The sequence below is a fragment of the Cololabis saira genome, chromosome 4, assembly GCF_033807715.1.
Source record: "Cololabis saira isolate AMF1-May2022 chromosome 4, fColSai1.1, whole genome shotgun sequence".
NCBI classification, from domain to species: Eukaryota; Metazoa; Chordata; class Actinopteri; order Beloniformes; family Belonidae; genus Cololabis; species Cololabis saira.
This window is the reverse complement of record NC_084590.1, coordinates 47,698,129-47,705,537: the sequence shown is the minus strand read 5'-3', so window position 1 is coordinate 47,705,537 and position 7,409 is coordinate 47,698,129. Positions and strand designations below refer to the sequence as shown.

The following is a 7,409-nucleotide window of genomic DNA, read 5'->3' as shown; positions in this document are numbered from 1 at the left end:
TTCGCAGGTAACCACTGTACCCCAGTCTTTTTATGAGCAACACCTTACCGATCTGACCATCCATCCAATAGATGATCTCCTTGACGTGGAGGGTGCCAATGGCCAATCAGTCCCCTACTTAGGATACATTGAGCTCTCTGTTACGTTCCGTAAAGACTTTATAGGGACTGACATTGAGGTCCACACTTTGGCCTTGGTCATTCCTCACCTCCGCGCTGCAGCTTATGAACAGGTGCTTATAGGCACCAATACTCTTGATGCCCTTTATGCTGACTTTCGAGCTGACCCGAACCGCTCCACCTTCCAGCCGTTGCCTAATGGCTACAGGGCTGTCCTCAAAATCCTTGAAATGCGTCAGAAAAGCTCCACCAGCAGTAGCTTTGGCTGGGCGAAGATGGTTGGGAAGACACCTGAGGTTGTCCCGGCAGGACAGACAGTCATCCTTGAAGGAATGGCTAATCTCTCTGGTACTCATTCCGAGAAGTATGTCGTTATTGAACAGCCATCAGCCTCTTCCTTACCTAACGGCCTCCTGGTCTCAGCTAGTTTGGTTAGCTTGCCAAGGAAACAACCTTGCCACCTACCTGTTGTGTTGAAAAATGAAACACAACATGACATCATCATTCCGCCCAAGACAATATTGGCAAATGTTAATGCTGTCGTGCGAGTGCTACACAAAGAACAAACCGTAAAGGAACCAAAACCCCCCGACATGCAAAGAGAGTTCCCTCAAATGACAAAGCTGAGCTTCGATTTTGGAGACTCGCCCTTAACCCCCGAATGGAAAGAACGGGTGACAAACATATTGAACTCCATGCCAGATGTCTTCTCCCAACATGACCTGGATTTTGGACATACAGACAAAGTCAAACACCGAATCAAGCTCAGTGACGAAACGCCCTTTAAGTACAGACCACGTCCGATACATCCCCATGATGTAGATGCAGTGAGAAAACACCTTCAGGAGCTCCTTGATTCAGGGGTTATACGGGAGTCCGAGTCCCCATTTGCTTCTCCTATCGTTGTTGTCAGGAAAAAGGATGGCTCTGTTCGTCTTTGCATAGACTTCAGAAAGCTAAACCTTCAGACGATCAAAGACGCGTATGCCCTCCCAAAACTCGAAGAGGCATTCTCTGCTCTTGCTGGTTCAAAGTGGTTCTCCGTTCTGGACCTTAAATCAGGGTACTACCAGATCGAAATGGAGGAATCAGACAAACAGAAGACAGCATTTGTTTGCCCACTTGGATTTTGGGAATTCCATAGGATGCCCCAGGGTATTACAAATGCGCCGTCAACATTTCAACGATTGATGGAGAAGTGTGTTGGAGAGATGAACCTAAAAGAGGTTTTAGTATTCATTGACGACCTGATTATCTTCTCATCTTCTCTGGAGGAGCATGAACAGCGTCTGAAGCGTGTCTTACAGCGACTGAGGGAGTACGGACTGAAGTTGGCACCAGAGAAATGTAAATTCTTCCAGACTTCTGTCAGGTATCTTGGCCATGTGGTTTCTGAAAAGGGTGTGGAAACTGACCCGGAAAAAGTAAAAGCTCTGACAACTTGGCCTGTCCCCACCAACCTAAAGGAACTCCAGTCGTTCTTAGGTTTCGCTGGATATTACCGAAGGTTCATTCAGGGGTACTCTCATGTCATCAAACCCCTTACTGAATTAACCTCTGGTTATCCCCCCCTCAGGAAAGGAAGCAAAAAATCTAAGAAAGTCACAAGTCAAGAATATCACAACCCAAAAGATCCTTTTGATAAAAGGTGGACACCTCAATGTCAGGAAGCGTTCAACCTGATAATTCAAAAGTTGACTTCAGCTCCAGTCTTGGGTTTCGCAGACCCCCAGCTCCCGTATGTTCTACATACAGATGCCAGCACCCTCGGAGTTGGGGCTGCGCTGTACCAGGTTCAGGATGGCCAACCAAGAGTCATAGCGTTTGCTAGCCGAGGGCTTTCAAAGAGCGAGAGGAAGTACCCTGCCCATAAGCTCGAATTTCTGGCCCTTAAGTGGGCAGTTACCGAGAAATTCTCTGATTATTTATATGGCACGGACTTCACTGTGGTTACTGATAGTAACCCGCTGACTTACCTCTTAACTTCAGCAAAGCTAGACGCAACAGGTTACCGGTGGCTATCCAGCTTGTCGACTTTCTCCTTCCAACTTCAATACAGGGCTGGGAAGCGAAATTTGGACGCTGATGCTCTATCTCGACGTTCTCATGGTCCACCAGAGGATGACCCTGCATCACGAAGGGAAAGTGAGAGAATTCGGCAATTTGCTCTGTACCACCTGAGTGATCCTGACGCACCACACACTGTTCCTCAAGAGGTGATTCAGGCTATCTGTGATCGACACATAGTCACCAGTATCAGAGGTCGTGATGCGGAAACCCCCAGCCCTGGGTTAACAATGGTTGAATCCCTTTCTCACCAATCCACAGCCATCCCAGATTGTTTTCAGGAAGAGCAAGTGGATGGGTTCCCTGTTATCCCCTCATTTTCAGAAGAGGAACTGAGAAAAAAGCAGAGGTCAGATCCTGCAATCAATGAAGTGATTGTTCAAATGGAGACTGGTCAAACCCCACCTCCCAGCCTCAGAGCAGAGCTGCCTGAACTTCCCTTACTACTGCGTGAGCTAAACCGGTTGGAGCTGCGTAATGGAGTGCTCTATCGACAGCGGCAAGATGGACCCAATACCACCTTCCAGCTAGTGCTCCCTGAGGAGTTAAGAGCAATAGCCCTTCAGAGCCTCCATAACGACATGGGCCATATGGGAGTCGAGCGGACAGTGGATCTGGTGAGAGCCAGATTTTACTGGCCAAAAATGTATATGGCCATTGAAAAACTGATCAGGACCTGCGAGCGATGTGTTCGCCGTAAAACCCTTCCTGAGAGAGCTGCCCCACTAGTTAATATAAAGACTTGTCGGCCTCTCGAACTCGTGTGTATGGACTTCTTGTCTTTGGAGCCAGATCGGTCCAACACAAAGGATATATTAGTCATTACCGATCACTTCACAAAGTATGCGGTAGCCATACCAACTCCAAACCAGCGAGCCCGAACTGTAGCCAAATGCCTTTGGGATAATTTCATTGTGCATTATGGCTTTCCAGAGCGACTCCACAGCGATCAGGGCCCTGACTTTGAATCAAAGACCATAAAAGAACTCTGTGAGCTTGCTGGTGTAAGAAAGACGCACACCACCCCATACCATCCCAGAGGAAATCCGGTTGAGAGGTTCAACCGCACTCTCCTCCAAATGCTTGGAACACTGAGTCAGCCTGACAAACTGCATTGGAAAGACTTTGTGAAACCCCTCGTGCATGCCTATAATTGCACGAAAAATGAGACAACCGGATTCTCCCCCTATACATTGATGTTTGGGAGACAACCCAGGCTTCCTGTTGACCTAGCCTTTGGGCTGCCCACCAACACCAATGGGCTGTCTCATTCCCAGTATGTCAGTGACTTAAAATGTCGCTTGGAAGAGAGTTACAAGATTGCAACCTCCAATGCACAAAAGAATGCTGATCGCAATAAGACCAGATTCGACAAACGAGTCATAGACTCAAACTTGGAAGTGGGTGATAGAGTCCTTGTTCGCAATGTCAAGCTGCGTGGAAAGCATAAACTAGCAAACAAGTGGGAGGACGATGTTTATGTTGTGCTCAAGAAGGCTTGTGACATACCTGTTTACACTGTCAAGCCTGAGGGTAAGACTAGGCCTGTGCGCACCCTACATCGCGATCTGCTCCTCCCTTGTGGTTTTCTATCTGCTGCTACAACAAATGAGCCTGTCAGACAGCTTCGGGTCACGAGACCCAGGACAAGACAATGTCCCGTCACTGACAGTGAGGAAGAGGATAACTCTGATTCGGAAATTGTACCAACTCGGATATTTTCTCCTTTCCAAATACCAGAGCCTGATGTATTAGTCACAGTAAATGAGACTCAGGAGTTGAGGAATCCTCCAAGTATGATTAGACAGTCAAATGAACCGGATGTGTCATCTGCTCCTGTTCTCTCTGATTCTCGGTCAGACGTGCTCCCTGCCGAGGACAGAGATGAGCTATCCATGCAGAACTTACCTGAATCAGTCAATCTACCCAAACAGGTACATGAAATAGACCAGACTGAAGATGACTTACCTGATATCGATAATCCTGTAAAGGATAGCGACCTACCTGAAAATGTATGCCCTGTAGAAGGAGGAAACTTACCTGATAATGTCAATGATATGCAGGATGAACAGTTTCCAATGCGTGCTGATGTGTCACAGAGTGAAGAGAAGATAGATGGAACTGAGAATGAAGAGTCTGAGGAGAAAATAATGGATGAATCGGATGAAATGGAGATGGAGAGAGGGACCGGATTGGATACCCTTCTCCGGAGGTCGGAGAGGGCACGTCAACCATCAAAGCGACTTGACTATGTTGATTTTGGAAAACCCTTAGTCACAGCGGTTAAGTCATTTTTTCATGGACTGACCACAGCACTGGCAGATGCTTTGAGTGAGGAAGAGAACTTCCTATACCCCCCTGACCTTCCCACTCAGATAAATTCTATTTGACTGCTGCCATGTACAGGGACGTACATGAGTTCAGGAGGGGAGGGTGTAGCCCAGGTTCTTAAGTGACATCCCTTTTAATATGAAGATTTTCCTTGTCAAATAATTTGGTTTAATTTTGAATTAAAGAATTAATTAAAATCGTTAAAACAATTAATTTTTATTTTGAAATAAATAAATATTTATATACACCAAAAATGATTAAATGGGGTTAAAAACGTGTTTATAATGGTGAAGGATAAATATATTTGGTTGATTGGCCACGTAATTCTACTTCCTGTCACTACTTCCGGTTTCGCTGACATTTTTTCACGCTGCTGCCTCGTGTAAGGTTGAGAGATTTTGTGATAAAATCTGTTGCAATCAACTAGGTAAGACACGAAAATGATCCTTTAAACTAAGTTTTATAAATTCTTAGTGATGTTTAACAGCTGCTGATCGCTGTACTGTTATATTTAAACCTTTTAGAGCAGCGAGAGAGACTGGATGATTTTGCCCATCTGGCGACCTGAATTAAAGTGCATTTATGCCTTGACTCAATGGTGAGTGAAAACACTCTTTAGCCTGTCGTCTTGCAGCTGATATTCATGCTCTATGGTGTTTTTTTTGTTGTTTATAAAAGGAGGATGTTATTTTCCTAGATTTTAGTTTGCTACATATGTTTATTTGGTGTTTGTGATATAAAGAGGTAAATTTTCAGTGCAGTCTCTCACTGTTACCGGTACAAGGAGGGACAGCTAAGCACGTTAAACTTTAATGCCTCTACTTTACTTTTTTACTTTGAATGTTTACAGCAGTTAATATAAATTTCCACCAGATTAAAGGGAATTATTACTTTTATTTTTGTAAAATGATTTTTGGATGGTTATTAATGTAACCCCAATTTATTGAGTACTTGAACATAATTTTAAGAAGTACTTTGAATGTACGTATAGTTTCACAACTGTTAACACTTGAATTTAGATTTTAGTTGTACAACTTTAGCTTGTGAGAATATGATTTATTCGAACAAGCTGTGAATGTAATATGTTATTTGGATCTCATCTGACCTGCCATAGGTCAGGTTTTTTGGTGACATCGTTTTAAGAGGTTGAAACTACTTCCAACCATCCCCTGGAACACCCCCGGCTGGGTGTGTGTGAGGTTCCTGATTCCCAGATCCAGAGATTGCTTCCAGATCCGATAAGAGTCCCAGTGTAAACTGGGTGGCGAGCCGCATCGAACCACTGGTGTTGAATTTCCAGGATTTCCTGAATCCCCCTTTCTGTCGGACTGTGTGGTAGGATAAGCATCCACACTGATACACTGACACCGAGAGAAGAAAACAAGGGCCCCAACACTAACTTTGGGAAAAGAGGGTTTTTGTTTGTTTTTGCCGGCTTTATTATTTTAGTTTGTTATTTTCATTGAATGTTCTTTTTGTAATAAATTGTTATATTTTCATTGTGTTGTCTGTTTGTAGTAGCAAGTGCCACAAAACAAAAACAAGGTAAAATATCAGCAAACTATTGTTGCTTTTATTATTAGTAAACAAAAATAAGGGCTCTTTAAAACCTTAAGTCTTCTGTTATTGGTCCAACTATTATTATTTATTATTACCTACCTGTGCTCTGTTATTATACCTTAACAAGGGTTACATGTGCCAAATTTAAGTATACTTTTTAGTATATACTTTATAGTATGGCATTTCGGACGCACCCATATGTTGCTTTTTGCTCATGGAATACACAGCAGAATGTTAAGCAAAATGTTTACGTTTCAATATAAACAGCAGATGGCGCTGTTGCTACATTTGGTGGCCCCGCCCCCCGACCAATCGGTGGCGTGTAGTGTGATGACGTCAGATCCAGGGCCGACTCAGCACGCTTAGAACCTCGGCAGAATAGATACAGAAAAAGTATCTGCTCTGCACGCCTCAACCCGCCTCGGACCGTAGTTTAAAAGCTCAAAACGGGGACGTTGAGAGTAGAAACGTGCTGAGTAGGTACTAGTGTAAAAGCACGACATGTCTCTACATACCTGGTTCATCAAGCGAAGGCCCTGTGGCTTAGTGGTCAAAGCGCCTGTCTTGTAAACAGGAGATCCTGGGTTCAACTCCCAGCAGAGCCTTTAAACTCATGATGTAAGTTTAAAACCAAAGACGCTCCTACATGTTTGGGTCAAGTCTTCACCTTCTGCTCTGAAACTGTCTTTATTATCTGCCATCCTTACTGCTGCACACACACCGAATTAAAGACTTCTGTTTAAACTGTTGTTTAAGTTTAGTCAGCATAAGAACTGTTAAAACCAAAAAAATATATATATTCACTGAGGGGTCATTAGTGTTGAAAACGTTGAAATGGTCATTGTATTTTAAGCATGCTACTTTTCTATCACATTGATGCTCAGCTCGCACTTTGGAAACTTGCACTGTGATCACTTGTATATTGTTGGACCGCTCTTTCATCTACTACTATAGTAACTCATATACTGCTAATTCCATTACATGTTTTGATATTGTTTATACTGTTAAAAAAACTACGGGTCCATATCTCCATATTTAGAAAAATCTGTTGCAACAACTACGCCAAAACAAATTCCTCGTATGTCCAGAATCAGAATCAGAATCAGCTTTGTTGGCCAAGTTTGAGCGTTGCCCGACAAGGAATTTGACTTCAGTTATTTCGCTCACTGTACCCATACCAGATTTAAAAAGTAGCAAACAGTAAATAAACAAATGTACAGTAAATAATCAAATGTGGTACTTATTAATAGTTTACATGTATTTCAACTTTATTCTCTACATTTCGACTTTTTTCTCAAATTTATTTTTCAACATTAATTTTGACATTTTGAC

At 43.3% G+C, this 7,409-nt stretch overlaps 1 non-coding gene across 1 annotated transcript; it reads left to right on the top strand.

Moving 5' to 3' along the window:
• Positions 1-6,609: 6,609 nt before the first annotated feature.
• trnat-ugu (transfer RNA threonine (anticodon UGU)) lies at positions 6,610-6,682 on the top strand. Its single transcript has one exon. It is a non-coding gene; the product is annotated as a tRNA-Thr (tRNA).
• The last annotated feature ends 727 nt before the right edge of the window (positions 6,683-7,409 follow it).